This window comes from Garra rufa, chromosome 1, assembly GCF_049309525.1.
Source record: "Garra rufa chromosome 1, GarRuf1.0, whole genome shotgun sequence".
In the NCBI taxonomy this organism is placed as follows: domain Eukaryota; kingdom Metazoa; phylum Chordata; class Actinopteri; order Cypriniformes; family Cyprinidae; genus Garra; species Garra rufa.
Genome location: NC_133361.1, coordinates 91,102,121 through 91,129,955, shown reverse-complemented (window position 1 = coordinate 91,129,955; position 27,835 = coordinate 91,102,121). Strand labels below are relative to the sequence as shown.

Here is a 27,835-nt window from a genome sequence, read left to right as displayed (position 1 = left end):
GAACGTGTTGTTGGCCCGCACTGCTGGGTCAAACTGCGCTTCCCAAAAATAGATTGGGTCAAAACCGACAGAAGAAAACTCTAAGCCTGCTCTAAGCCCTACCCACGGGGAGGGCTCGACAGTCTCGCACAACGCGAGAGCCTCCGTTTCGCCTGTGTAATTTGGGGGCCGATGAAAACTGGGTCCGACCCGGTGAAGAAGCCCACGACCAGCCCGGCTAGCTCAGTCGGTAGAGCATGAGACTCTTAATCTCAGGGTCGTGGGTTCGAGCCCCACGTTGGGCGGCTCTGTTGACTCTCTTTCTTCCCAAAAGGGTGGCGGGCTCCAGCGTGCACATTCGCCGCGCAGGCTGAGTGGATTTTGCGAGCTCCGGAAACATCTTTCAAAACAGATGTCGCTGTTAGTGCGAGCGATTTTAATCCCTATCACTAACCCTAACCCTTGCTTTTACACCGGTGATCCGGCGGCAGCAAGCAACAGCGGCTGTCTCTGTGGCGCAATCGGTTAGCGCGTTCGGCTGTTAACCGAAAGGTTGGTGGTTCGAGCCCACCCAGGGACGTGTGAAATGCCGGAGTTTTGCACGCGCGTCAGGTGTCCACTAACGCCTATGCCATTCTTAGGGTTGCGAGGCACAGCTTTCTCAGGGCGTTTATCTTGTGCACCTTCAATAAGCTGGCTTGTTTTAAAAGAATTCAGCGGCGGGTGTTTGGTGAACATTTTCACCAGCTCGAGTAGTTTGCTGTGGCATGTGGATGCCTTCTTTACTGATGATCTGTCTCTGGGGCTCATCTAGTTGACATAGTTTCCGCTGACATTCGGCTGAAGGTGCTGATCCACTATCTGCTCTTGGTACGGACTGGAACCGGGGGACTGTAGTGACCATCAGATCGGAATACAGAATGGATCTGGTGGCTACGGTGACCTCAGAATAAGAAGAAACAGACTAATATTAATGTAGATGCAAAAGTTCCATGTTGCCACAAAGTCAATACCCAATACCCCACCGGGATGACTTGAAAATACAGTCAGCATCGGCAATTTTTGCCAGTCTCTCTGGAGGCTTGTTGAGAAAGATAGTCTTGCTTCGTTTTGTTTCCTTTTATTGGCGTGGCTGGTTGTTGGTCCTCGTCAAAGAGGTGTCCACCGATCATAGCGTGCCGGAGCCAGAAGACTTGTTGTTTTGTCAATATGTTCTCAAGACTTTGCGGCAGTTATCAATAAACTACAGCACAGTCACAGCTCGCCGCTACCCATCGTAAACAGGTTGGGCCTGTCTGTTCCGGTGGGCTCTCAGTGGTGCTAAAGCATCAAATGAAGAGGATGGGATTCGAACCCACACAAACCAAGGCGTGCCGAGCACAACGGACTAGCCTTGCATCGCCTTAACCACTCGACCACCTTTCGTTTTGCGCGGTCCTTTTGTTTAACACTCCCGATTCAGACCACCAGCTCATTAGTAGAGCGCTCGGTGAACTGAACTGAGTGTGTCAGATAGGGAAGACACACAAAAATTGCAGAGTGGGGTCCCCAGGACCGAGGATCACTGCTAAATGTACCGAACGACGAGGATGGGATTCGAACCCACGCGTGCAGAGCACAATGGATTAGCAGTCCATCGCCTTAACCACTCGGCCACCTCGTCATATTACGTGGCGTCTTTTATTTAGCACTCCCGATTCAGATCATCAGCTCATTAGTAGAGAACTCAAAGAACTGAACTGAGTGTGTTAGATAAGGAGGACACACAAAAAGTTCAGCATGGGGTCCCCAGGACCTAGATCAAGGTCCAGTGCTAAAGGAACCGAACGACAAGGATGGGATTAGCAGTCCATCGCCTTAACCACTCGGCCTCCCCGCCCCCTTGCTGACTGAGAGAGGCCATGCTGCGGACCTTTTCAGCTGCTGCTGTGCTTTCAGCAGGCTGTTTTGAGCACAGAGGGAATAGTGAATGAGCCGTCTTTTACACACCTCTAATCTGTTCCGTAGAAACACGGTGCAGCAACCCGTGCCAGGAGACTGTTTGTGCGGCAGTTTAAAGCTTGCTACCACCTTGTCGGTTCACATCCACGTAGGTGCCTGAAAAGGTCACGACCGTCGCCGGCATTCTTTCGCAGAGGCAATATTGTAGCCTGTGAGGTTTATCCGAGGCGCGATCATTGCTGGTTGAAAACTTTACCCAATACCCCGCCAGGATGACTTGAAATACAGTCAGCTTTGGCAATTTTTGCTAGCCTCTCTGGAGGCTTAGAGTATTGTTGAGAAAAAGTAGTCTTGTTTCGTTTAGGTTTTGCTTCTCGTTGAAAAGGTGTCTGCTGATGATTGAGCGCCAGAGCCAGAAGGCTTGTTGTTTTGTAAATATGTCCTCAAGACGGGTATCATTAAACTGCAGCGCAATTACAGCTCACCGTTACCCATCGTAAACAGGTTGGGCCTGTCTGGTCCGGTGGGCTCTCAGTGGCGCTAAAGCTTCCAGTGCATGTCGAGCACAATGTATTAGCCTTCCACCGCCTTAACCGCTGGACCACCTCGTCATCTTGCGTGGTTTCTTTGTTTAACACTCCTGAATCATGTGCATGTGGATGCCTTCTTCGTCTTTTGTTTCAGCCGCCGAGGGCCTGTTTTCCACTGAGGCCCTGCGTCAAACTCCCTATGAGACACAATCGAACGTTAGTAGTAACCTCCGATTACGGCCGAATGTGGATTCTGCTCGGACGACGGGGCACCGGTACATCCTTTGTAGCTTTGGCTTGTTAGCCAAACGCTACAGCAGTTTGCCATTTCCCATCAAATCATCCTTGATTTCCTTAAGAAAGGTGCCCCAAATTGGTGGAAAATCACATCTCAACCATACGCTGTCCAAAGCATTGACCCGCCTTCACGCGGCAAAACAGAACGTGTTGTTGGCCCGCACTGCTGGGTCAAACTGCGCTTCCCAAAAATAGATTGGGTCAAAACCGACAGAAGAAAACTCTAAGCCTGCTCTAAGCCCTACCCACGGGGAGGGCTCGACAGTCTCGCACAACGCGAGAGCCTCCGTTTCGCCTGTGTAATTTGGGGCCCGATGAAAACTGGGTCCGACCCGGTGAAGAAGCCCACGACCAGCCCGGCTAGCTCAGTCGGTAGAGCATGAGACTCTTAATCTCAGGGTCGTGGGTTCGAGCCCCACGTTGGGCGGCTCTGTTGACTCTCTTTCTTCCCAAAAGGGTGGCGGGCTCCAGCGTGCCCATTCGCCGCGCAGGCTGAGTGGATTTTGCGAGCTCCGGAAACATCTTTCAAAACAGATGTCGCTGTTAGTGCGAGCGATTTTAATCCCTATCACTAACCCTAACCCTTGCTTTTACACCGGTGATCCGGCGGCAGCAAGCAACAGCGGCTGTCTCTGTGGCGCAATCGGTTAGCGCGTTCGGCTGTTAACCGAAAGGTTGGTGGTTCGAGCCCACCCAGGGACGTGTGAAATGCCGGAGTTTTGCACGCGCGTCAGGTGTCCACTAACGCCTATGCCATTCTTAGGGTTGCGAGGCACAGCTTTCTCAGGGCGTTTATCTTGTGCACCTTCAATAAGCTGGCTTGTTTTAAAAGAATTCAGCGGCGGGTGTTTGGTGAACATTTTCACCAGCTCGAGTAGTTTGCTGTGGCATGTGGATGCCTTCTTTACTGATGATCTGTCTCTGGGGCTCATCTAGTTGACATAGTTTCCGCTGACATTCGGCTGAAGGTGCTGATCCACTATCTGCTCTTGGTACGGACTGGAACCGGGGGACTGTAGTGACCATCAGATCGGAATACAGAATGGATCTGGTGGCTACGGTGACCTCAGAATAAGAAGAAACAGACTAATATTAATGTAGATGCAAAAGTTCCATGTTGCCACAAAGTCAATACCCAATACCCCACCGGGATGACTTGAAAATACAGTCAGCATCGGCAATTTTTGCCAGTCTCTCTGGAGGCTTGTTGAGAAAGATAGTCTTGCTTCGTTTTGTTTCCTTTTATTGGCGTGGCTGGTTGTTGGTCCTCGTCAAAGAGGTGTCCACCGATCATAGCGTGCCGGAGCCAGAAGACTTGTTGTTTTGTCAATATGTTCTCAAGACTTTGCGGCAGTTATCAATAAACTACAGCACAGTCACAGCTCGCCGCTACCCATCGTAAACAGGTTGGGCCTGTCTGTTCCGGTGGGCTCTCAGTGGTGCTAAAGCATCAAATGAAGAGGATGGGATTCGAACCCACACAAACCAAGGCGTGCCGAGCACAACGGACTAGCCTTGCATCGCCTTAACCACTCGACCACCTTTCGTTTTGCGCGGTCCTTTTGTTTAACACTCCCGATTCAGACCACCAGCTCATTAGTAGAGCGCTCGGTGAACTGAACTGAGTGTGTCAGATAGGGAAGACACACAAAAATTGCAGAGTGGGGTCCCCAGGACCGAGGATCACTGCTAAATGTACCGAACGACGAGGATGGGATTCGAACCCACGCGTGCAGAGCACAATGGATTAGCAGTCCATCGCCTTAACCACGCGGCCACCTCGTCATATTACGTGGCGTCTTTTATTTAGCACTCCCGATTCAGATCATCAGCTCATTAGTAGAGAACTCAAAGAACTGAACTGAGTGTGTTAGATAAGGAGGACACACAAAAAGTTCAGCATGGGGTCCCCAGGACCTAGATTAAGGTCCAGTGCTAAAGGAACCGAACGACAAGGATGGGATTAGCAGTCCATCGCCTTAACCACTCGGCCTCCCCGCCCCCTTGCTGACTGAGAGAGGCCATGCTGCGGACCTTTTCAGCTGCTGCTGTGCTTTCAGCAGGCTGTTTTGAGCACAGAGGGAATAGTGAATGAGCCGTCTTTTACACACCTCTAATCTGTTCCGTAGAAACACGTTGCAGCAACCCGTGCCAGGAGACTGTTTGTGCGGCAGTTTAAAGCTTGCTACCACCTTGTCGGTTCACATCCACGTAGGTGCCTGAAAAGGTCACGACCGTCGCCGGCATTCTTTCGCAGAGGCAATATTGTAGCCTGTGAGGTTTATCCGAGGCGCGATCATTGCTGGTTGAAAACTTTACCCAATACCCCGCCATGATGACTTGAAATACAGTCAGCTTTGGCAATTTTTGCTAGCCTCTCTGGAGGCTTAGAGTATTGTTGAGAAAAAGTAGTCTTGTTTCGTTTAGGTTTTGCTTCTCGTTGAAAAGGTGTCTGCTGATGATTGAGCGCCAGAGCCAGAAGGCTTGTTGTTTTGTAAATATGTCCTCAAGACGGGTATCATTAAACTGCAGCGCAATTACAGCTCACCGTTACCCATCGTAAACAGGTTGGGCCTGTCTGGTCCGGTGGGCTCTCAGTGGCGCTAAAGCTTCCAGTGCATGTCGAGCACAATGTATTAGCCTTCCACCGCCTTAACCGCTGGACCACCTCGTCATCTTGCGTGGTTTCGTTGTTTAACACTCCTGAATCATGTGCATGTGGATGCCTTCTTCGTCTTTTGTTTCAGCCGCCGAGGGCCTGTTTTCCACTGAGGCCCTGCGTCAAACTCCCTATGAGACACAATCGAACGTTAGTAGTAACCTCCGATTACGGCCGAATGTGGATTCTGCTCGGACGACGGGGCACCGGTACATCCTTTGTAGCTTTGGCTTGTTAGCCAAACGCTACAGCAGTTTGCCATTTCCCATCAAATCATCCTTGATTTCCTTAAGAAAGGTGCCCCAAATTGGTGGAAAATCACATCTCAACCATACGCTGTCCAAAGCATTGACCCGCCTTCACGCGGCAAAACAGAACGTGTTGTTGGCCCGCACTGCTGGGTCAAACTGCGCTTCCCAAAAATAGATTGGGTCAAAACCGACAGAAGAAAACTCTAAGCCTGCTCTAAGCCCTACCCACGGGGAGGGCTCGACAGTCTCGCACAACGCGAGAGCCTCCGTTTCGCCTGTGTAATTTGGGGGCCGATGAAAACTGGGTCCGACCCGGTGAAGAAGCCCACGACCAGCCCGGCTAGCTCAGTCGGTAGAGCATGAGACTCTTAATCTCAGGGTCGTGGGTTCGAGCCCCACGTTGGGCGGCTCTGTTGACTCTCTTTCTTCCCAAAAGGGTGGCGGGCTCCAGCGTGCCCATTCGCCGCGCAGGCTGAGTGGATTTTGCGAGCTCCGGAAACATCTTTCAAAACAGATGTCGCTGTTAGTGCGAGCGATTTTAATCCCTATCACTAACCCTAACCCTTGCTTTTACACCGGTGATCCGGCGGCAGCAAGAAACAGCGGCTGTCTCTGTGGTGCAATCGGTTAGCGCGTTCGGCTGTTAACCGAAAGGTTGGTGGTTCGAGCCCACCCAGGGACGTGTGAAATGCCGGAGTTTTGCACGCGCGTCAGGTGTCCACTAACGCCTATGCCATTCTTAGGGTTGCGAGGCACAGCTTTCTCAGGGCGTTTATCTTGTGCACCTTCAATAAGCTGGCTTGTTTTAAAAGAATTCAGCGGCGGGTGTTTGGTGAACATTTTCACCAGCTCGAGTAGTTTGCTGTGGCATGTGGATGCCTTCTTTACTGATGATCTGTCTCTGGGGCTCATCTAGTTGACATAGTTTCCGCTGACATTCGGCTGAAGGTGCTGATCCACTATCTGCTCTTGGTACGGACTGGAACCGGGGGACTGTAGTGACCATCAGATCGGAATACAGAATGGATCTGGTGGCTACGGTGACCTCAGAATAAGAAGAAACAGACTAATATTAATGTAGATGCAAAAGTTCCATGTTGCCACAAAGTCAATACCCAATACCCCACCGGGATGACTTGAAAATACAGTCAGCATCGGCAATTTTTGCCAGTCTCTCTGGAGGCTTGTTGAGAAAGATAGTCTTGCTTCGTTTTGTTTCCTTTTATTGGCGTGGCTGGTTGTTGGTCCTCGTCAAAGAGGTGTCCACCGATCATAGCGTGCCGGAGCCAGAAGACTTGTTGTTTTGTCAATATGTTCTCAAGACTTTGCGGCAGTTATCAATAAACTACAGCACAGTCACAGCTCGCCGCTACCCATCGTAAACAGGTTGGGCCTGCCTGTTCCGGTGGGCTCTCAGTGGTGCTAAAGCATCAAATGAAGAGGATGGGATTGGAACCCACACAAACCAAGGCGTGCCGAGCACAACGGACTAGCCTTGCATCGCCTTAACCACTCGACCACCTTTCGTTTTGCGCGGTCCTTTTGTTTAACACTCCCGATTCAGACCACCAGCTCATTAGTAGAGCGCTCGGTGAACTGAACTGAGTGTGTCAGATAGGGAAGACACACAAAAATTGCAGAGTGGGGTCCCCAGGACCGAGGATCACTGCTAAATGTACCGAACGACAAGGATGGGATTCGAACCCACGCGTGCAGAGCACAATGGATTAGCAGTCCATCGCCTTAACCACTCGGCCACCTCGTCATATTACGTGGCGTCTTTTATTTAGCACTCCCGATTCAGATCATCAGCTCATTAGTAGAGAACTCAAAGAACTGAACTGAGTGTGTTAGATAAGGAGGACACACAAAAAGTTCAGCATGGGGTCCCCAGGACCTAGATTAAGGTCCAGTGCTAAAGGAACCGAACGACAAGGATGGGATTAGCAGTCCATCGCCTTAACCACTCGGCCTCCCCGCCCCCTTGCTGACTGAGAGAGGCCATGCTGCGGACCTTTTCAGCTGCTGCTGTGCTTTCAGCAGGCTGTTTTGAGCACAGAGGGAATAGTGAATGAGCCGTCTTTTACACACCTCTAATCTGTTCCGTAGAAACACGGTGCAGCAACCCGTGCCAGGAGACTGTTTGTGCGGCAGTTTAAAGCTTGCTACCACCTTGTCGGTTCACATCCACGTAGGTGCCTGAAAAGGTCACGACCGTCGCCGGCATTCTTTCGCAGAGGCAATATTGTAGCCTGTGAGGTTTATCCGAGGCGCGATCATTGCTGGTTGAAAACTTTACCCAATACCCCGCCAGGATGACTTGAAATACAGTCAGCTTTGGCAATTTTTGCTAGCCTCTCTGGAGGCTTAGAGTATTGTTGAGAAAAAGTAGTCTTGTTTCGTTTAGGTTTTGCTTCTCGTTGAAAAGGTGTCTGCTGATGATTGAGCGCCAGAGCCAGAAGGCTTGTTGTTTTGTAAATATGTCCTCAAGACGGGTATCATTAAACTGCAGCGCAATTACAGCTCACCGTTACCCATCGTAAACAGGTTGGGCCTGTCTGGTCCGGTGGGCTCTCAGTGGCGCTAAAGCTTCCAGTGCATGTCGAGCACAATGTATTAGCCTTCCACCGCCTTAACCGCTGGACCACCTCGTCATCTTGCGTGGTTTCTTTGTTTAACACTCCTGAATCATGTGCATGTGGATGCCTTCTTCGTCTTTTGTTTCAGCCGCCGAGGGCCTGTTTTCCACTGAGGCCCTGCGTCAAACTCCCTATGAGACACAATCGAACGTTAGTAGTAACCTCCGATTACGGCCGAATGTGGATTCTGCTCGGACGACGGGGCACCGGTACATCCTTTGTAGCTTTGGCTTGTTAGCCAAACGCTACAGCAGTTTGCCATTTCCCATCAAATCATCCTTGATTTCCTTAAGAAAGGTGCCCCAAATTGGTGGAAAATCACATCTCAACCATACGCTGTCCAAAGCATTGACCCGCCTTCACGCGGCAAAACAGAACGTGTTGTTGGCCCGCACTGCTGGGTCAAACTGCGCTTCCCAAAAATAGATTGGGTCAAAACCGACAGAAGAAAACTCTAAGCCTGCTCTAAGCCCTACCCACGGGGAGGGCTCGACAGTCTCGCACAACGCGAGAGCCTCCGTTTCGCCTGTGTAATTTGGGGCCCGATGAAAACTGGGTCCGACCCGGTGAAGAAGCCCACGACCAGCCCGGCTAGCTCAGTCGGTAGAGCATGAGACTCTTAATCTCAGGGTCGTGGGTTCGAGCCCCACGTTGGGCGGCTCTGTTGACTCTCTTTCTTCCCAAAAGGGTGGCGGGCTCCAGCGTGCCCATTCGCCGCGCAGGCTGAGTGGATTTTGCGAGCTCCGGAAACATCTTTCAAAACAGATGTCGCTGTTAGTGCGAGCGATTTTAATCCCTATCACTAACCCTAACCCTTGCTTTTACACCGGTGATCCGGCGGCAGCAAGAAACAGCGGCTGTCTCTGTGGCGCAATCGGTTAGCGCGTTCGGCTGTTAACCGAAAGGTTGGTGGTTCGAGCCCACCCAGGGACGTGTGAAATGCCGGAGTTTTGCACGCGCGTCAGGTGTCCACTAACGCCTATGCCATTCTTAGGGTTGCGAGGCACAGCTTTCTCAGGGCGTTTATCTTGTGCACCTTCAATAAGCTGGCTTGTTTTAAAAGAATTCAGCGGCGGGTGTTTGGTGAACATTTTCACCAGCTCGAGTAGTTTGCTGTGGCATGTGGATGCCTTCTTTACTGATGATCTGTCTCTGGGGCTCATCTAGTTGACATAGTTTCCGCTGACATTCGGCTGAAGGTGCTGATCCACTATCTGCTCTTGGTACGGACTGGAACCGGGGGACTGTAGTGACCATCAGATCGGAATACAGAATGGATCTGGTGGCTACGGTGACCTCAGAATAAGAAGAAACAGACTAATATTAATGTAGATGCAAAAGTTCCATGTTGCCACAAAGTCAATACCCAATACCCCACCGGGATGACTTGAAAATACAGTCAGCATCGGCAATTTTTGCCAGTCTCTCTGGAGGCTTGTTGAGAAAGATAGTCTTGCTTCGTTTTGTTTCCTTTTATTGGCGTGGCTGGTTGTTGGTCCTCGTCAAAGAGGTGTCCACCGATCATAGCGTGCCGGAGCCAGAAGACTTGTTGTTTTGTCAATATGTTCTCAAGACTTTGCGGCAGTTATCAATAAACTACAGCACAGTCACAGCTCGCCGCTACCCATCGTAAACAGGTTGGGCCTGCCTGTTCCGGTGGGCTCTCAGTGGTGCTAAAGCATCAAATGAAGAGGATGGGATTGGAACCCACACAAACCAAGGCGTGCCGAGCACAACGGACTAGCCTTGCATCGCCTTAACCACTCGACCACCTTTCGTTTTGCGCGGTCCTTTTGTTTAACACTCCCGATTCAGACCACCAGCTCATTAGTAGAGCGCTCGGTGAACTGAACTGAGTGTGTCAGATAGGGAAGACACACAAAAATTGCAGAGTGGGGTCCCCAGGACCGAGGATCACTGCTAAATGTACCGAACGACGAGGATGGGATTCGAACCCACGCGTGCAGAGCACAATGGATTAGCAGTCCATCGCCTTAACCACTCGGCCACCTCGTCATATTACGTGGCGTCTTTTATTTAGCACTCCCGATTCAGATCATCAGCTCATTAGTAGAGAACTCAAAGAACTGAACTGAGTGTGTTAGATAAGGAGGACACACAAAAAGTTCAGCATGGGGTCCCCAGGACCTAGATTAAGGTCCAGTGCTAAAGGAACCGAACGACAAGGATGGGATTAGCAGTCCATCGCCTTAACCACTCGGCCTCCCCGCCCCCTTGCTGACTGAGAGAGGCCATGCTGCGGACCTTTTCAGCTGCTGCTGTGCTTTCAGCAGGCTGTTTTGAGCACAGAGGGAATAGTGAATGAGCCGTCTTTTACACACCTCTAATCTGTTCCGTAGAAACACGGTGCAGCAACCCGTGCCAGGAGACTGTTTGTGCGGCAGTTTAAAGCTTGCTACCACCTTGTCGGTTCACATCCACGTAGGTGCCTGAAAAGGTCACGACCGTCGCCGGCATTCTTTCGCAGAGGCAATATTGTAGCCTGTGAGGTTTATCCGAGGCGCGATCATTGCTGGTTGAAAACTTTACCCAATACCCCGCCAGGATGACTTGAAATACAGTCAGCTTTGGCAATTTTTGCTAGCCTCTCTGGAGGCTTAGAGTATTGTTGAGAAAAAGTAGTCTTGTTTCGTTTAGGTTTTGCTTCTCGTTGAAAAGGTGTCTGCTGATGATTGAGCGCCAGAGCCAGAAGGCTTGTTGTTTTGTAAATATGTCCTCAAGACGGGTATCATTAAACTGCAGCGCAATTACAGCTCACCGTTACCCATCGTAAACAGGTTGGGCCTGTCTGGTCCGGTGGGCTCTCAGTGGCGCTAAAGCTTCCAGTGCATGTCGAGCACAATGTATTAGCCTTCCACCGCCTTAACCGCTGGACCACCTCGTCATCTTGCGTGGTTTCTTTGTTTAACACTCCTGAATCATGTGCATGTGGATGCCTTCTTCGTCTTTTGTTTCAGCCGCCGAGGGCCTGTTTTCCACTGAGGCCCTGCGTCAAACTCCCTATGAGACACAATCGAACGTTAGTAGTAACCTCCGATTACGGCCGAATGTGGATTCTGCTCGGACGACGGGGCACCGGTACATCCTTTGTAGCTTTGGCTTGTTAGCCAAACGCTACAGCAGTTTGCCATTTCCCATCAAATCATCCTTGATTTCCTTAAGAAAGGTGCCCCAAATTGGTGGAAAATCACATCTCAACCATACGCTGTCCAAAGCATTGACCCGCCTTCACGCGGCAAAACAGAACGTGTTGTTGGCCCGCACTGCTGGGTCAAACTGCGCTTCCCAAAAATAGATTGGGTCAAAACCGACAGAAGAAAACTCTAAGCCTGCTCTAAGCCCTACCCACGGGGAGGGCTCGACAGTCTCGCACAACGCGAGAGCCTCCGTTTCGCCTGTGTAATTTGGGGGCCGATGAAAACTGGGTCCGACCCGGTGAAGAAGCCCACGACCAGCCCGGCTAGCTCAGTCGGTAGAGCATGAGACTCTTAATCTCAGGGTCGTGTGTTCGAGCCCCACGTTGGGCGGCTCTGTTGACTCTCTTTCTTCCCAAAAGGGTGGCGGGCTCCAGCGTGCCCATTCGCCGCGCAGGCTGAGTGGATTTTGCGAGCTCCGGAAACATCTTTCAAAACAGATGTCGCTGTTAGTGCGAGCGATTTTAATCCCTATCACTAACCCTAACCCTTGCTTTTACACCGGTGATCCGGCGGCAGCAAGCAACAGCGGATGTCTCTGTGGCGCAATCGGTTAGCGCGTTCGGCTGTTAACCGAAAGGTTGGTGGTTCGAGCCCACCCAGGGACGTGTGAAATGCCGGAGTTTTGCACGCGCGTCAGGTGTCCACTAACGCCTATGCCATTCTTAGGGTTGCGAGGCACAGCTTTCTCAGGGCGTTTATCTTGTGCACCTTCAATAAGCTGGCTTGTTTTAAAAGAATTCAGCGGCGGGTGTTTGGTGAACATTTTCACCAGCTCGAGTAGTTTGCTGTGGCATGTGGATGCCTTCTTTACTGATGATCTGTCTCTGGGGCTCATCTAGTTGACATAGTTTCCGCTGACATTCGGCTGAAGGTGCTGATCCACTATCTGCTCTTGGTACGGACTGGAACCGGGGGACTGTAGTGACCATCAGATCGGAATACAGAATGGATCTGGTGGCTACGGTGACCTCAGAATAAGAAGAAACAGACTAATATTAATGTAGATGCAAAAGTTCCATGTTGCCACAAAGTCAATACCCAATACCCCACCGGGATGACTTGAAAATACAGTCAGCATCGGCAATTTTTGCCAGTCTCTCTGGAGGCTTGTTGAGAAAGATAGTCTTGCTTCGTTTTGTTTCCTTTTATTGGCGTGGCTGGTTGTTGGTCCTCGTCAAAGAGGTGTCCACCGATCATAGCGTGCCGGAGCCAGAAGACTTGTTGTTTTGTCAATATGTTCTCAAGACTTTGCGGCAGTTATCAATAAACTACAGCACAGTCACAGCTCGCCGCTACCCATCGTAAACAGGTTGGGCCTGTCTGTTCCGGTGGGCTCTCAGTGGTGCTAAAGCATCAAATGAAGAGGATGGGATTGGAACCCACACAAACCAAGGCGTGCCGAGCACAACGGACTAGCCTTGCATCGCCTTAACCACTCGACCACCTTTCGTTTTGCGCGGTCCTTTTGTTTAACACTCCCGATTCAGACCACCAGCTCATTAGTAGAGCGCTCGGTGAACTGAACTGAGTGTGTCAGATAGGGAAGACACACAAAAATTGCAGAGTGGGGTCCCCAGGACCGAGGATCACTGCTAAATGTACCGAACGACGAGGATGGGATTCGAACCCACGCGTGCAGAGCACAATGGATTAGCAGTCCATCGCCTTAACCACTCGGCCACCTCGTCATATTACGTGGCGTCTTTTATTTAGCACTCCCGATTCAGATCATCAGCTCATTAGTAGAGAACTCAAAGAACTGAACTGAGTGTGTTAGATAAGGAGGACACACAAAAAGTTCAGCATGGGGTCCCCAGGACCTAGATCAAGGTCCAGTGCTAAAGGAACCGAACGACAAGGATGGGATTAGCAGTCCATCGCCTTAACCACTCGGCCTCCCCGCCCCCTTGCTGACTGAGAGAGGCCATGCTGCGGACCTTTTCAGCTGCTGCTGTGCTTTCAGCAGGCTGTTTTGAGCACAGAGGGAATAGTGAATGAGCCGTCTTTTACACACCTCTAATCTGTTCCGTAGAAACACGGTGCAGCAACCCGTGCCAGGAGACTGTTTGTGCGGCAGTTTAAAGCTTGCTACCACCTTGTCGGTTCACATCCACGTAGGTGCCTGAAAAGGTCACGACCGTCGCCGGCATTCTTTCGCAGAGGCAATATTGTAGCCTGTGAGGTTTATCCGAGGCGCGATCATTGCTGGTTGAAAACTTTACCCAATACCCCGCCAGGATGACTTGAAATACAGTCAGCTTTGGCAATTTTTGCTAGCCTCTCTGGAGGCTTAGAGTATTGTTGAGAAAAAGTAGTCTTGTTTCGTTTAGGTTTTGCTTCTCGTTGAAAAGGTGTCTGCTGATGATTGAGCGCCAGAGCCAGAAGGCTTGTTGTTTTGTAAATATGTCCTCAAGACGGGTATCATTAAACTGCAGCGCAATTACAGCTCACCGTTACCCATCGTAAACAGGTTGGGCCTGTCTGGTCCGGTGGGCTCTCAGTGGCGCTAAAGCTTCCAGTGCATGTCGAGCACAATGTATTAGCCTTCCACCGCCTTAACCGCTGGACCACCTCGTCATCTTGCGTGGTTTCTTTGTTTAACACTCCTGAATCATGTGCATGTGGATGCCTTCTTCGTCTTTTGTTTCAGCCGCCGAGGGCCTGTTTTCCACTGAGGCCCTGCGTCAAACTCCCTATGAGACACAATCGAACGTTAGTAGTAACCTCCGATTACGGCCGAATGTGGATTCTGCTCGGACGACGGGGCACCGGTACATCCTTTGTAGCTTTGGCTTGTTAGCCAAACGCTACAGCAGTTTGCCATTTCCCATCAAATCATCCTTGATTTCCTTAAGAAAGGTGCCCCAAATTGGTGGAAAATCACATCTCAACCATACGCTGTCCAAAGCATTGACCCGCCTTCACGCGGCAAAACAGAACGTGTTGTTGGCCCGCACTGCTGGGTCAAACTGCGCTTCCCAAAAATAGATTGGGTCAAAACCGACAGAAGAAAACTCTAAGCCTGCTCTAAGCCCTACCCACGGGGAGGGCTCGACAGTCTCGCACAACGCGAGAGCCTCCGTTTCGCCTGTGTAATTTGGGGGCCGATGAAAACTGGGTCCGACCCGGTGAAGAAGCCCACGACCAGCCCGGCTAGCTCAGTCGGTAGAGCATGAGACTCTTAATCTCAGGGTCGTGTGTTCGAGCCCCACGTTGGGCGGCTCTGTTGACTCTCTTTCTTCCCAAAAGGGTGGCGGGCTCCAGCGTGCCCATTCGCCGCGCAGGCTGAGTGGATTTTGCGAGCTCCGGAAACATCTTTCAAAACAGATGTCGCTGTTAGTGCGAGCGATTTTAATCCCTATCACTAACCCTAACCCTTGCTTTTACACCGGTGATCCGGCGGCAGCAAGCAACAGCGGATGTCTCTGTGGCGCAATCGGTTAGCGCGTTCGGCTGTTAACCGAAAGGTTGGTGGTTCGAGCCCACCCAGGGACGTGTGAAATGCCGGAGTTTTGCACGCGCGTCAGGTGTCCACTAACGCCTATGCCATTCTTAGGGTTGCGAGGCACAGCTTTCTCAGGGCGTTTATCTTGTGCACCTTCAATAAGCTGGCTTGTTTTAAAAGAATTCAGCGGCGGGTGTTTGGTGAACATTTTCACCAGCTCGAGTAGTTTGCTGTGGCATGTGGATGCCTTCTTTACTGATGATCTGTCTCTGGGGCTCATCTAGTTGACATAGTTTCCGCTGACATTCGGCTGAAGGTGCTGATCCACTATCTGCTCTTGGTACGGACTGGAACCGGGGGACTGTAGTGACCATCAGATCGGAATACAGAATGGATCTGGTGGCTACGGTGACCTCAGAATAAGAAGAAACAGACTAATATTAATGTAGATGCAAAAGTTCCATGTTGCCACAAAGTCAATACCCAATACCCCACCGGGATGACTTGAAAATACAGTCAGCATCGGCAATTTTTGCCAGTCTCTCTGGAGGCTTGTTGAGAAAGATAGTCTTGCTTCGTTTTGTTTCCTTTTATTGGCGTGGCTGGTTGTTGGTCCTCGTCAAAGAGGTGTCCACCGATCATAGCGTGCCGGAGCCAGAAGACTTGTTGTTTTGTCAATATGTTCTCAAGACTTTGCGGCAGTTATCAATAAACTACAGCACAGTCACAGCTCGCCGCTACCCATCGTAAACAGGTTGGGCCTGTCTGTTCCGGTGGGCTCTCAGTGGTGCTAAAGCATCAAATGAAGAGGATGGGATTCGAACCCACACAAACCAAGGCGTGCCGAGCACAACGGACTAGCCTTGCATCGCCTTAACCACTCGACCACCTTTCGTTTTGCGCGGTCCTTTTGTTTAACACTCCCGATTCAGACCACCAGCTCATTAGTAGAGCGCTCGGTGAACTGAACTGAGTGTGTCAGATAGGGAAGACACACAAAAATTGCAGAGTGGGGTCCCCAGGACCGAGGATCACTGCTAAATGTACCAAACGACGAGGATGGGATTCGAACCCACGCGTGCAGAGCACAATGGATTAGCAGTCCATCGCCTTAACCACTCGGCCACCTCGTCATATTACGTGGCGTCTTTTATTTAGCACTCCCGATTCAGATCATCAGCTCATTAGTAGAGAACTCAAAGAACTGAACTGAGTGTGTTAGATAAGGAGGACACACAAAAAGTTCAGCATGGGGTCCCCAGGACCTAGATTAAGGTCCAGTGCTAAAGGAACCGAACGACAAGGATGGGATTAGCAGTCCATCGCCTTAACCACTCGGCCTCCCCGCCCCCTTGCTGACTGAGAGAGGCCATGCTGCGGACCTTTTCAGCTGCTGCTGTGCTTTCAGCAGGCTGTTTTGAGCACAGAGGGAATAGTGAATGAGCCGTCTTTTACACACCTCTAATCTGTTCCGTAGAAACACGGTGCAGCAACCCGTGCCAGGAGACTGTTTGTGCGGCAGTTTAAAGCTTGCTACCACCTTGTCGGCTCACATCCACGTAGGTGCCTGAAAAGGTCACGACCGTCGCCGGCATTCTTTCGCAGAGGCAATATTGTAGCCTGTGAGGTTTATCCGAGGCGCGATCATTGCTGGTTGAAAACTTTACCCAATACCCCGCCAGGATGACTTGAAATACAGTCAGCTTTGGCAATTTTTGCTAGCCTCTCTGGAGGCTTAGAGTATTGTTGAGAAAAAGTAGTCTTGTTTCGTTTAGGTTTTGCTTCTCGTTGAAAAGGTGTCTGCTGATGATTGAGCGCCAGAGCCAGAAGGCTTGTTGTTTTGTAAATATGTCCTTAAGACGGGTATCATTAAACTGCAGCGCAATTACAGCTCACCGTTACCCATCGTAAACAGGTTGGGCCTGTCTGGTCCGGTGGGCTCTCAGTGGCGCTAAAGCTTCCAGTGCATGTCGAGCACAATGTATTAGCCTTCCACCGCCTTAACCGCTGGACCACCTCGTCATCTTGCGTGGTTTCTTTGTTTAACACTCCTGAATCATGTGCATGTGGATGCCTTCTTCGTCTTTTGTTTCAGCCGCCGAGGGCCTGTTTTCCACTGAGGCCCTGCGTCAAACTCCCTATGAGACACAATCGAACGTTAGTAGTAACCTCCGATTACGGCCGAATGTGGATTCTGCTCGGACGACGGGGCACCGGTACATCCTTTGTAGCTTTGGCTTGTTAGCCAAACGCTACAGCAGTTTGCCATTTCCCATCAAATCATCCTTGATTTCCTTAAGAAAGGTGCCCCAAATTGGTGGAAAATCACATCTCAACCATACGCTGTCCAAAGCATTGACCCGCCTTCACGCGGCAAAACAGAACGTGTTGTTGGCCCGCACTGCTGGGTCAAACTGCGCTTCCCAAAAATAGATTGGGTCAAAACCGACAGAAGAAAACTCTAAGCCTGCTCTAAGCCCTACCCACGGGGAGGGCTCGACAGTCTCGCACAACGCGAGAGCCTCCGTTTCGCCTGTGTAATTTGGGGCCCGATGAAAACTGGGTCCGACCCGGTGAAGAAGCCCACGACCAGCCCGGCTAGCTCAGTCGGTAGAGCATGAGACTCTTAATCTCAGGGTCGTGGGTTCGAGCCCCACGTTGGGCGGCTCTGTTGACTCTCTTTCTTCCCAAAAGGGTGGCGGGCTCCAGCGTGCCCATTCGCCGCGCAGGCTGAGTGGATTTTGCGAGCTCCGGAAACATCTTTCAAAACAGATGTCGCTGTTAGTGCGAGCGATTTTAATCCCTATCACTAACCCTAACCCTTGCTTTTACACCGGTGATCCGGCGGCAGCAAGCAACAGCGGCTGTCTCTGTGGCGCAATCGGTTAGCGCGTTCGGCTGTTAACCGAAAGGTTGGTGGTTCGAGCCCACCCAGGGACGTGTGAAATGCCGGAGTTTTGCACGCGCGTCAGGTGTCCACTAACGCCTATGCCATTCTTAGGGTTGCGAGGCACAGCTTTCTCAGGGCGTTTATCTTGTGCACCTTCAATAAGCTGGCTTGTTTTAAAAGAATTCAGCGGCGGGTGTTTGGTGAACATTTTCACCAGCTCGAGTAGTTTGCTGTGGCATGTGGATGCCTTCTTTACTGATGATCTGTCTCTGGGGCTCATCTAGTTGACATAGTTTCCGCTGACATTCGGCTGAAGGTGCTGATCCACTATCTGCTCTTGGTACGGACTGGAACCGGGGGACTGTAGTGACCATCAGATCGGAATACAGAATGGATCTGGTGGCTACGGTGACCTCAGAATAAGAAGAAACAGACTAATATTAATGTAGATGCAAAAGTTCCATGTTGCCACAAAGTCAATACCCAATACCCCACCGGGATGACTTGAAAATACAGTCAGCATCGGCAATTTTTGCCAGTCTCTCTGGAGGCTTGTTGAGAAAGATAGTCTTGCTTCGTTTTGTTTCCTTTTATTGGCGTGGCTGGTTGTTGGTCCTCGTCAAAGAGGTGTCCACCGATCATAGCGTGCCGGAGCCAGAAGACTTGTTGTTTTGTCAATATGTTCTCAAGACTTTGCGGCAGTTATCAATAAACTACAGCACAGTCACAGCTCGCCGCTACCCATCGTAAACAGGTTGGGCCTGTCTGTTCCGGTGGGCTCTCAGTGGTGCTAAAGCATCAAATGAAGAGGATGGGATTCGAACCCACACAAACCAAGGCGTGCCGAGCACAACGGACTAGCCTTGCATCGCCTTAACCACTCGACCACCTTTCGTTTTGCACGGTCCTTTTGTTTAACACTCCCGATTCAGACCACCAGCTCATTAGTAGAGCGCTCGGTGAACTGAACTGAGTGTGTCAGATAGGGAAGACACACAAAAATTGCAGAGTGGGGTCCCCAGGACCGAGGATCACTGCTAAATGTACCGAACGACAAGGATGGGATTCGAACCCACGCGTGCAGAGCACAATGGATTAGCAGTCCATCGCCTTAACCACTCGGCCACCTCGTCATATTACGTGGCGTCTTTTATTTAGCACTCCCGATTCAGATCATCAGCTCATTAGTAGAGAACTCAAAGAACTGAACTGAGTGTGTTAGATAAGGAGGACACACAAAAAGTTCAGCATGGGGTCCCCAGGACCTAGATTAAGGTCCAGTGCTAAAGGAACCGAACGACAAGGATGGGATTAGCAGTCCATCGCCTTAACCACTCGGCCTCCCCGCCCCCTTGCTGACTGAGAGAGGCCATGCTGCGGACCTTTTCAGCTGCTGCTGTGCTTTCAGCAGGCTGTTTTGAGCACAGAGGGAATAGTGAATGAGCCGTCTTTTACACACCTCTAATCTGTTCCGTAGAAACACGGTGCAGCAACCCGTGCCAGGAGACTGTTTGTGCGGCAGTTTAAAGCTTGCTACCACCTTGTCGGCTCACATCCACGTAGGTGCCTGAAAAGGTCACGACCGTCGCCGGCATTCTTTCGCAGAGGCAATATTGTAGCCTGTGAGGTTTATCCGAGGCGCGATCATTGCTGGTTGAAAACTTTACCCAATACCCCGCCAGGATGACTTGAAATACAGTCAGCTTTGGCAATTTTTGCTAGCCTCTCTGGAGGCTTAGAGTATTGTTGAGAAAAAGTAGTCTTGTTTCGTTTAGGTTTTGCTTCTCGTTGAAAAGGTGTCTGCTGATGATTGAGCGCCAGAGCCAGAAGGCTTGTTGTTTTGTAAATATGTCCTTAAGACGGGTATCATTAAACTGCAGCGCAATTACAGCTCACCGTTACCCATCGTAAACAGGTTGGGCCTGTCTGGTCCGGTGGGCTCTCAGTGGCGCTAAAGCTTCCAGTGCATGTCGAGCACAATGTATTAGCCTTCCACCGCCTTAACCGCTGGACCACCTCGTCATCTTGCGTGGTTTCTTTGTTTAACACTCCTGAATCATGTGCATGTGGATGCCTTCTTCGTCTTTTGTTTCAGCCGCCGAGGGCCTGTTTTCCACTGAGGCCCTGCGTCAAACTCCCTATGAGACACAATCGAACGTTAGTAGTAACCTCCGATTACGGCCGAATGTGGATTCTGCTCGGACGACGGGGCACCGGTACATCCTTTGTAGCTTTGGCTTGTTAGCCAAACGCTACAGCAGTTTGCCATTTCCCATCAAATCATCCTTGATTTCCTTAAGAAAGGTGCCCCAAATTGGTGGAAAATCACATCTCAACCATACGCTGTCCAAAGCATTGACCCGCCTTCACGCGGCAAAACAGAACGTGTTGTTGGCCCGCACTGCTGGGTCAAACTGCGCTTCCCAAAAATAGATTGGGTCAAAACCGACAGAAGAAAACTCTAAGCCTGCTCTAAGCCCTACCCACGGGGAGGGCTCGACAGTCTCGCACAACGCGAGAGCCTCCGTTTCGCCTGTGTAATTTGGGGCCCGATGAAAACTGGGTCCGACCCGGTGAAGAAGCCCACGACCAGCCCGGCTAGCTCAGTCGGTAGAGCATGAGACTCTTAATCTCAGGGTCGTGGGTTCGAGCCCCACGTTGGGCGGCTCTGTTGACTCTCTTTCTTCCCAAAAGGGTGGCGGGCTCCAGCGTGCCCATTCGCCGCGCAGGCTGAGTGGATTTTGCGAGCTCCGGAAACATCTTTCAAAACAGATGTCGCTGTTAGTGCGAGCGATTTTAATCCCTATCACTAACCCTAACCCTTGCTTTTACACCGGTGATCCGGCGGCAGCAAGCAACAGCGGCTGTCTCTGTGGCGCAATCGGTTAGCGCGTTCGGCTGTTAACCGAAAGGTTGGTGGTTCGAGCCCACCCAGGGACGTGTGAAATGCCGGAGTTTTGCACGCGCGTCAGGTGTCCACTAACGCCTATGCCATTCTTAGGGTTGCGAGGCACAGCTTTCTCAGGGCGTTTATCTTGTGCACCTTCAATAAGCTGGCTTGTTTTAAAAGAATTCAGCGGCGGGTGTTTGGTGAACATTTTCACCAGCTCGAGTAGTTTGCTGTGGCATGTGGATGCCTTCTTTACTGATGATCTGTCTCTGGGGCTCATCTAGTTGACATAGTTTCCGCTGACATTCGGCTGAAGGTGCTGATCCACTATCTGCTCTTGGTACGGACTGGAACCGGGGGACTGTAGTGACCATCAGATCGGAATACAGAATGGATCTGGTGGCTACGGTGACCTCAGAATAAGAAGAAACAGACTAATATTAATGTAGATGCAAAAGTTCCATGTTGCCACAAAGTCAATACCCAATACCCCACCGGGATGACTTGAAAATACAGTCAGCATCGGCAATTTTTGCCAGTCTCTCTGGAGGCTTGTTGAGAAAGATAGTCTTGCTTCGTTTTGTTTCCTTTTATTGGCGTGGCTGGTTGTTGGTCCTCGTCAAAGAGGTGTCCACCGATCATAGCGTGCCGGAGCCAGAAGACTTGTTGTTTTGTCAATATGTTCTCAAGACTTTGCGGCAGTTATCAATAAACTACAGCACAGTCACAGCTCGCCGCTACCCATCGTAAACAGGTTGGGCCTGTCTGTTCCGGTGGGCTCTCAGTGGTGCTAAAGCATCAAATGAAGAGGATGGGATTCGAACCCACACAAACCAAGGCGTGCCGAGCACAACGGACTAGCCTTGCATCGCCTTAACCACTCGACCACCTTTCGTTTTGCACGGTCCTTTTGTTTAACACTCCCGATTCAGACCACCAGCTCATTAGTAGAGCGCTCGGTGAACTGAACTGAGTGTGTCAGATAGGGAAGACACACAAAAATTGCAGAGTGGGGTCCCCAGGACCGAGGATCACTGCTAAATGTACCGAACGACAAGGATGGGATTCGAACCCACGCGTGCAGAGCACAATGGATTAGCAGTCCATCGCCTTAACCACTCGGCCACCTCGTCATATTACGTGGCGTCTTTTATTTAGCACTCCCGATTCAGATCATCAGCTCATTAGTAGAGAACTCAAAGAACTGAACTGAGTGTGTTAGATAAGGAGGACACACAAAAAGTTCAGCATGGGGTCCCCAGGACCTAGATTAAGGTCCAGTGCTAAAGGAACCGAACGACAAGGATGGGATTAGCAGTCCATCGCCTTAACCACTCGGCCTCCCCGCCCCCTTGCTGACTGAGAGAGGCCATGCTGCGGACCTTTTCAGCTGCTGCTGTGCTTTCAGCAGGCTGTTTTGAGCACAGATGGAATAGTGAATGAGCCGTCTTTTACACACCTCTAATCTGTTCCGTAGAAACACGGTGCAGCAACCCGTGCCAGGAGACTGTTTGTGCGGCAGTTTAAAGCTTGCTACCACCTTGTCGGTTCACATCCACGTAGGTGCCTGAAAAGGTCACGACCGTCGCCGGCATTCTTTCGCAGAGGCAATATTGTAGCCTGTGAGGTTTATCCGAGGCGCGATCATTGCTGGTTGAAAACTTTACCCAATACCCCGCCAGGATGACTTGAAATACAGTCAGCTTTGGCAATTTTTGCTAGCCTCTCTGGAGGCTTAGAGTATTGTTGAGAAAAAGTAGTCTTGTTTCGTTTAGGTTTTGCTTCTCGTTGAAAAGGTGTCTGCTGATGATTGAGCGCCAGAGCCAGAAGGCTTGTTGTTTTGTAAATATGTCCTCAAGACGGGTATCATTAAACTGCAGCGCAATTACAGCTCACCGTTACCCATCGTAAACAGGTTGGGCCTGTCTGGTCCGGTGGGCTCTCAGTGGCGCTAAAGCTTCCAGTGCATGTCGAGCACAATGTATTAGCCTTCCACCGCCTTAACCGCTGGACCACCTCGTCATCTTGCGTGGTTTCTTTGTTTAACACTCCTGAATCATGTGCATGTGGATGCCTTCTTCGTCTTTTGTTTCAGCCGCCGAGGGCCTGTTTTCCACTGAGGCCCTGCGTCAAACTCCCTATGAGACACAATCGAACGTTAGTAGTAACCTCCGATTACGGCCGAATGTGGATTCTGCTCGGACGACGGGGCACCGGTACATCCTTTGTAGCTTTGGCTTGTTAGCCAAACGCTACAGCAGTTTGCCATTTCCCATCAAATCATCCTTGATTTCCTTAAGAAAGGTGCCCCAAATTGGTGGAAAATCACATCTCAACCATACGCTGTCCAAAGCATTGACCCGCCTTCACGCGGCAAAACAGAACGTGTTGTTGGCCCGCACTGCTGGGTCAAACTGCGCTTCCCAAAAATAGATTGGGTCAAAACCGACAGAAGAAAACTCTAAGCCTGCTCTAAGCCCTACCCACGGGGAGGGCTCGACAGTCTCGCACAACGCGAGAGCCTCCGTTTCGCCTGTGTAATTTGGGGGCCGATGAAAACTGGGTCCGACCCGGTGAAGAAGCCCACGACCAGCCCGGCTAGCTCAGTCGGTAGAGCATGAGACTCTTAATCTCAGGGTCGTGGGTTCGAGCCCCACGTTGGGCGGCTCTGTTGACTCTCTTTCTTCCCAAAAGGGTGGCGGGCTCCAGCGTGCCCATTCGCCGCGCAGGCTGAGTGGATTTTGCGAGCTCCGGAAACATCTTTCAAAACAGATGTCGCTGTTAGTGCGAGCGATTTTAATCCCTATCACTAACCCTAACCCTTGCTTTTACACCGGTGATCCGGCGGCAGCAAGCAACAGCGGCTGTCTCTGTGGCGCAATCGGTTAGCGCGTTCGGCTGTTAACCGAAAGGTTGGTGGTTCGAGCCCACCCAGGGACGTGTGAAATGCCGGAGTTTTGCACGCGCGTCAGGTGTCCACTAACGCCTATGCCATTCTTAGGGTTGCGAGGCACAGCTTTCTCAGGGCGTTTATCTTGTGCACCTTCAATAAGCTGGCTTGTTTTAAAAGAATTCAGCGGCGGGTGTTTGGTGAACATTTTCACCAGCTCGAGTAGTTTGCTGTGGCATGTGGATGCCTTCTTTACTGATGATCTGTCTCTGGGGCTCATCTAGTTGACATAGTTTCCGCTGACATTCGGCTGAAGGTGCTGATCCACTATCTGCTCTTGGTACGGACTGGAACCGGGGGACTGTAGTGACCATCAGATCGGAATACAGAATGGATCTGGTGGCTACGGTGACCTCAGAATAAGAAGAAACAGACTAATATTAATGTAGATGCAAAAGTTCCATGTTGCCACAAAGTCAATACCCAATACCCCACCGGGATGACTTGAAAATACAGTCAGCATCGGCAATTTTTGCCAGTCTCTCTGGAGGCTTGTTGAGAAAGATAGTCTTGCTTCGTTTTGTTTCCTTTTATTGGCGTGGCTGGTTGTTGGTCCTCGTCAAAGAGGTGTCCACCGATCATAGCGTGCCGGAGCCAGAAGACTTGTTGTTTTGTCAATATGTTCTCAAGACTTTGCGGCAGTTATCAATAAACTACAGCACAGTCACAGCTCGCCGCTACCCATCGTAAACAGGTTGGGCCTGTCTGTTCCGGTGGGCTCTCAGTGGTGCTAAAGCATCAAATGAAGAGGATGGGATTGGAACCCACACAAACCAAGGCGTGCCGAGCACAACGGACTAGCCTTGCATCGCCTTAACCACTCGACCACCTTTCGTTTTGCGCGGTCCTTTTGTTTAACACTCCCGATTCAGACCACCAGCTCATTAGTAGAGCGCTCGGTGAACTGAACTGAGTGTGTCAGATAGGGAAGACACACAAAAATTGCAGAGTGGGGTCCCCAGGACCGAGGATCACTGCTAAATGTACCGAACGACGAGGATGGGATTCGAACCCACGCGTGCAGAGCACAATGGATTAGCAGTCCATCGCCTTAACCACTCGGCCACCTCGTCATATTACGTGGCGTCTTTTATTTAGCACTCCCGATTCAGATCATCAGCTCATTAGTAGAGAACTCAAAGAACTGAACTGAGTGTGTTAGATAAGGAGGACACACAAAAAGTTCAGCATGGGGTCCCCAGGACCTAGATCAAGGTCCAGTGCTAAAGGAACCGAACGACAAGGATGGGATTAGCAGTCCATCGCCTTAACCACTCGGCCTCCCCGCCCCCTTGCTGACTGAGAGAGGCCATGCTGCGGACCTTTTCAGCTGCTGCTGTGCTTTCAGCAGGCTGTTTTGAGCACAGAGGGAATAGTGAATGAGCCGTCTTTTACACACCTCTAATCTGTTCCGTAGAAACACGGTGCAGCAACCCGTGCCAGGAGACTGTTTGTGCGGCAGTTTAAAGCTTGCTACCACCTTGTCGGTTCACATCCACGTAGGTGCCTGAAAAGGTCACGACCGTCGCCGGCATTCTTTCGCAGAGGCAATATTGTAGCCTGTGAGGTTTATCCGAGGCGCGATCATTGCTGGTTGAAAACTTTACCCAATACCCCGCCAGGATGACTTGAAATACAGTCAGCTTTGGCAATTTTTGCTAGCCTCTCTGGAGGCTTAGAGTATTGTTGAGAAAAAGTAGTCTTGTTTCGTTTAGGTTTTGCTTCTCGTTGAAAAGGTGTCTGCTGATGATTGAGCGCCAGAGCCAGAAGGCTTGTTGTTTTGTAAATATGTCCTCAAGACGGGTATCATTAAACTGCAGCGCAATTACAGCTCACCGTTACCCATCGTAAACAGGTTGGGCCTGTCTGGTCCGGTGGGCTCTCAGTGGCGCTAAAGCTTCCAGTGCATGTCGAGCACAATGTATTAGCCTTCCACCGCCTTAACCGCTGGACCACCTCGTCATCTTGCGTGGTTTCTTTGTTTAACACTCCTGAATCATGTGCATGTGGATGCCTTCTTCGTCTTTTGTTTCAGCCGCCGAGGGCCTGTTTTCCACTGAGGCCCTGCGTCAAACTCCCTATGAGACACAATCGAACGTTAGTAGTAACCTCCGATTACGGCCGAATGTGGATTCTGCTCGGACGACGGGGCACCGGTACATCCTTTGTAGCTTTGGCTTGTTAGCCAAACGCTACAGCAGTTTGCCATTTCCCATCAAATCATCCTTGATTTCCTTAAGAAAGGTGCCCCAAATTGGTGGAAAATCACATCTCAACCATACGCTGTCCAAAGCATTGACCCGCCTTCACGCGGCAAAACAGAACGTGTTGTTGGCCCGCACTGCTGGGTCAAACTGCGCTTCCCAAAAATAGATTGGGTCAAAACCGACAGAAGAAAACTCTAAGCCTGCTCTAAGCCCTACCCACGGGGAGGGCTCGACAGTCTCGCACAACGCGAGAGCCTCCGTTTCGCCTGTGTAATTTGGGGGCCGATGAAAACTGGGTCCGACCCGGTGAAGAAGCCCACGACCAGCCCGGCTAGCTCAGTCGGTAGAGCATGAGACTCTTAATCTCAGGGTCGTGTGTTCGAGCCCCACGTTGGGCGGCTCTGTTGACTCTCTTTCTTCCCAAAAGGGTGGCGGGCTCCAGCGTGCCCATTCGCCGCGCAGGCTGAGTGGATTTTGCGAGCTCCGGAAACATCTTTCAAAACAGATGTCGCTGTTAGTGCGAGCGATTTTAATCCCTATCACTAACCCTAACCCTTGCTTTTACACCGGTGATCCGGCGGCAGCAAGCAACAGCGGATGTCTCTGTGGCGCAATCGGTTAGCGCGTTCGGCTGTTAACCGAAAGGTTGGTGGTTCGAGCCCACCCAGGGACGTGTGAAATGCCGGAGTTTTGCACGCGCGTCAGGTGTCCACTAACGCCTATGCCATTCTTAGGGTTGCGAGGCACAGCTTTCTCAGGGCGTTTATCTTGTGCACCTTCAATAAGCTGGCTTGTTTTAAAAGAATTCAGCGGCGGGTGTTTGGTGAACATTTTCACCAGCTCGAGTAGTTTGCTGTGGCATGTGGATGCCTTCTTTACTGATGATCTGTCTCTGGGGCTCATCTAGTTGACATAGTTTCCGCTGACATTCGGCTGAAGGTGCTGATCCACTATCTGCTCTTGGTACGGACTGGAACCGGGGGACTGTAGTGACCATCAGATCGGAATACAGAATGGATCTGGTGGCTACGGTGACCTCAGAATAAGAAGAAACAGACTAATATTAATGTAGATGCAAAAGTTCCATGTTGCCACAAAGTCAATACCCAATACCCCACCGGGATGACTTGAAAATACAGTCAGCATCGGCAATTTTTGCCAGTCTCTCTGGAGGCTTGTTGAGAAAGATAGTCTTGCTTCGTTTTGTTTCCTTTTATTGGCGTGGCTGGTTGTTGGTCCTCGTCAAAGAGGTGTCCACCGATCATAGCGTGCCGGAGCCAGAAGACTTGTTGTTTTGTCAATATGTTCTCAAGACTTTGCGGCAGTTATCAATAAACTACAGCACAGTCACAGCTCGCCGCTACCCATCGTAAACAGGTTGGGCCTGTCTGTTCCGGTGGGCTCTCAGTGGTGCTAAAGCATCAAATGAAGAGGATGGGATTCGAACCCACACAAACCAAGGCGTGCCGAGCACAACGGACTAGCCTTGCATCGCCTTAACCACTCGACCACCTTTCGTTTTGCGCGGTCCTTTTGTTTAACACTCCCGATTCAGACCACCAGCTCATTAGTAGAGCGCTCGGTGAACTGAACTGAGTGTGTCAGATAGGGAAGACACACAAAAATTGCAGAGTGGGGTCCCCAGGACCGAGGATCACTGCTAAATGTACCAAACGACGAGGATGGGATTCGAACCCACGCGTGCAGAGCACAATGGATTAGCAGTCCATCGCCTTAACCACTCGGCCACCTCGTCATATTACGTGGCGTCTTTTATTTAGCACTCCCGATTCAGATCATCAGCTCATTAGTAGAGAACTCAAAGAACTGAACTGAGTGTGTTAGATAAGGAGGACACACAAAAAGTTCAGCATGGGGTCCCCAGGACCTAGATTAAGGTCCAGTGCTAAAGGAACCGAACGACAAGGATGGGATTAGC

General features: G+C 50.8%; 32 non-coding genes across 32 annotated transcripts; 26 read left to right on the top strand and 6 right to left on the bottom strand.

The window, feature by feature from the left end:
- Window positions 1–211: 211 nt before the first annotated feature.
- trnak-cuu (transfer RNA lysine (anticodon CUU)) lies at window positions 212–284 on the top strand. The gene has a single exon. It is a non-coding gene; the product is annotated as a tRNA-Lys (tRNA).
- Window positions 285–485: 201 nt separating this feature from the next.
- On the top strand, window positions 486–559 carry trnan-guu (transfer RNA asparagine (anticodon GUU)). The gene has a single exon. It is a non-coding gene; the product is annotated as a tRNA-Asn (tRNA).
- Window positions 560–1,560: 1,001 nt separating this feature from the next.
- trnas-gcu (transfer RNA serine (anticodon GCU)) lies at window positions 1,561–1,642 on the bottom strand. Its single transcript has one exon. It is a non-coding gene; the product is annotated as a tRNA-Ser (tRNA).
- Window positions 1,643–2,102: 460 nt separating this feature from the next.
- LOC141283302 (U4 spliceosomal RNA) lies at window positions 2,103–2,243 on the top strand. The gene has a single exon (XR_012338129.1). It is a non-coding gene; the product is annotated as a U4 spliceosomal RNA (small nuclear RNA).
- Window positions 2,244–3,101: 858 nt separating this feature from the next.
- trnak-cuu (transfer RNA lysine (anticodon CUU)) lies at window positions 3,102–3,174 on the top strand. The gene has a single exon. It is a non-coding gene; the product is annotated as a tRNA-Lys (tRNA).
- Window positions 3,175–3,375: 201 nt separating this feature from the next.
- Window positions 3,376–3,449, top strand: trnan-guu (transfer RNA asparagine (anticodon GUU)). The gene has a single exon. It is a non-coding gene; the product is annotated as a tRNA-Asn (tRNA).
- A 1,543-nt stretch (window positions 3,450–4,992) lies between these two features.
- Window positions 4,993–5,133, top strand: LOC141283489 (U4 spliceosomal RNA). Its single transcript, XR_012338159.1, has one exon. It is a non-coding gene; the product is annotated as a U4 spliceosomal RNA (small nuclear RNA).
- Window positions 5,134–5,991: 858 nt separating this feature from the next.
- trnak-cuu (transfer RNA lysine (anticodon CUU)) lies at window positions 5,992–6,064 on the top strand. The gene has a single exon. It is a non-coding gene; the product is annotated as a tRNA-Lys (tRNA).
- Window positions 6,065–6,265: 201 nt separating this feature from the next.
- On the top strand, window positions 6,266–6,339 carry trnan-guu (transfer RNA asparagine (anticodon GUU)). Its single transcript has one exon. It is a non-coding gene; the product is annotated as a tRNA-Asn (tRNA).
- Window positions 6,340–7,882: 1,543 nt separating this feature from the next.
- Window positions 7,883–8,023, top strand: LOC141283295 (U4 spliceosomal RNA). The gene has a single exon (XR_012338128.1). It is a non-coding gene; the product is annotated as a U4 spliceosomal RNA (small nuclear RNA).
- An 858-nt stretch (window positions 8,024–8,881) lies between these two features.
- Window positions 8,882–8,954, top strand: trnak-cuu (transfer RNA lysine (anticodon CUU)). Its single transcript has one exon. It is a non-coding gene; the product is annotated as a tRNA-Lys (tRNA).
- Window positions 8,955–9,155: 201 nt separating this feature from the next.
- Window positions 9,156–9,229, top strand: trnan-guu (transfer RNA asparagine (anticodon GUU)). The gene has a single exon. It is a non-coding gene; the product is annotated as a tRNA-Asn (tRNA).
- Window positions 9,230–10,230: 1,001 nt separating this feature from the next.
- On the bottom strand, window positions 10,231–10,312 carry trnas-gcu (transfer RNA serine (anticodon GCU)). Its single transcript has one exon. It is a non-coding gene; the product is annotated as a tRNA-Ser (tRNA).
- Window positions 10,313–10,772: 460 nt separating this feature from the next.
- LOC141283289 (U4 spliceosomal RNA) lies at window positions 10,773–10,913 on the top strand. Its single transcript, XR_012338127.1, has one exon. It is a non-coding gene; the product is annotated as a U4 spliceosomal RNA (small nuclear RNA).
- A 1,132-nt stretch (window positions 10,914–12,045) lies between these two features.
- On the top strand, window positions 12,046–12,119 carry trnan-guu (transfer RNA asparagine (anticodon GUU)). The gene has a single exon. It is a non-coding gene; the product is annotated as a tRNA-Asn (tRNA).
- A 1,001-nt stretch (window positions 12,120–13,120) lies between these two features.
- Window positions 13,121–13,202, bottom strand: trnas-gcu (transfer RNA serine (anticodon GCU)). Its single transcript has one exon. It is a non-coding gene; the product is annotated as a tRNA-Ser (tRNA).
- Window positions 13,203–13,662: 460 nt separating this feature from the next.
- On the top strand, window positions 13,663–13,803 carry LOC141283282 (U4 spliceosomal RNA). The gene has a single exon (XR_012338126.1). It is a non-coding gene; the product is annotated as a U4 spliceosomal RNA (small nuclear RNA).
- A 1,132-nt stretch (window positions 13,804–14,935) lies between these two features.
- On the top strand, window positions 14,936–15,009 carry trnan-guu (transfer RNA asparagine (anticodon GUU)). The gene has a single exon. It is a non-coding gene; the product is annotated as a tRNA-Asn (tRNA).
- Window positions 15,010–16,010: 1,001 nt separating this feature from the next.
- trnas-gcu (transfer RNA serine (anticodon GCU)) lies at window positions 16,011–16,092 on the bottom strand. The gene has a single exon. It is a non-coding gene; the product is annotated as a tRNA-Ser (tRNA).
- A 460-nt stretch (window positions 16,093–16,552) lies between these two features.
- LOC141283274 (U4 spliceosomal RNA) lies at window positions 16,553–16,693 on the top strand. Its single transcript, XR_012338125.1, has one exon. It is a non-coding gene; the product is annotated as a U4 spliceosomal RNA (small nuclear RNA).
- An 858-nt stretch (window positions 16,694–17,551) lies between these two features.
- trnak-cuu (transfer RNA lysine (anticodon CUU)) lies at window positions 17,552–17,624 on the top strand. Its single transcript has one exon. It is a non-coding gene; the product is annotated as a tRNA-Lys (tRNA).
- A 201-nt stretch (window positions 17,625–17,825) lies between these two features.
- On the top strand, window positions 17,826–17,899 carry trnan-guu (transfer RNA asparagine (anticodon GUU)). The gene has a single exon. It is a non-coding gene; the product is annotated as a tRNA-Asn (tRNA).
- A 1,543-nt stretch (window positions 17,900–19,442) lies between these two features.
- On the top strand, window positions 19,443–19,583 carry LOC141283260 (U4 spliceosomal RNA). Its single transcript, XR_012338123.1, has one exon. It is a non-coding gene; the product is annotated as a U4 spliceosomal RNA (small nuclear RNA).
- An 858-nt stretch (window positions 19,584–20,441) lies between these two features.
- trnak-cuu (transfer RNA lysine (anticodon CUU)) lies at window positions 20,442–20,514 on the top strand. Its single transcript has one exon. It is a non-coding gene; the product is annotated as a tRNA-Lys (tRNA).
- A 201-nt stretch (window positions 20,515–20,715) lies between these two features.
- On the top strand, window positions 20,716–20,789 carry trnan-guu (transfer RNA asparagine (anticodon GUU)). Its single transcript has one exon. It is a non-coding gene; the product is annotated as a tRNA-Asn (tRNA).
- Window positions 20,790–22,332: 1,543 nt separating this feature from the next.
- On the top strand, window positions 22,333–22,473 carry LOC141283254 (U4 spliceosomal RNA). The gene has a single exon (XR_012338122.1). It is a non-coding gene; the product is annotated as a U4 spliceosomal RNA (small nuclear RNA).
- An 858-nt stretch (window positions 22,474–23,331) lies between these two features.
- Window positions 23,332–23,404, top strand: trnak-cuu (transfer RNA lysine (anticodon CUU)). The gene has a single exon. It is a non-coding gene; the product is annotated as a tRNA-Lys (tRNA).
- A 201-nt stretch (window positions 23,405–23,605) lies between these two features.
- Window positions 23,606–23,679, top strand: trnan-guu (transfer RNA asparagine (anticodon GUU)). Its single transcript has one exon. It is a non-coding gene; the product is annotated as a tRNA-Asn (tRNA).
- Window positions 23,680–24,680: 1,001 nt separating this feature from the next.
- trnas-gcu (transfer RNA serine (anticodon GCU)) lies at window positions 24,681–24,762 on the bottom strand. The gene has a single exon. It is a non-coding gene; the product is annotated as a tRNA-Ser (tRNA).
- Window positions 24,763–25,222: 460 nt separating this feature from the next.
- On the top strand, window positions 25,223–25,363 carry LOC141283246 (U4 spliceosomal RNA). Its single transcript, XR_012338121.1, has one exon. It is a non-coding gene; the product is annotated as a U4 spliceosomal RNA (small nuclear RNA).
- Window positions 25,364–26,495: 1,132 nt separating this feature from the next.
- On the top strand, window positions 26,496–26,569 carry trnan-guu (transfer RNA asparagine (anticodon GUU)). The gene has a single exon. It is a non-coding gene; the product is annotated as a tRNA-Asn (tRNA).
- Window positions 26,570–27,570: 1,001 nt separating this feature from the next.
- trnas-gcu (transfer RNA serine (anticodon GCU)) lies at window positions 27,571–27,652 on the bottom strand. The gene has a single exon. It is a non-coding gene; the product is annotated as a tRNA-Ser (tRNA).
- Between the last annotated feature and the right edge of the window lie 183 nt (window positions 27,653–27,835).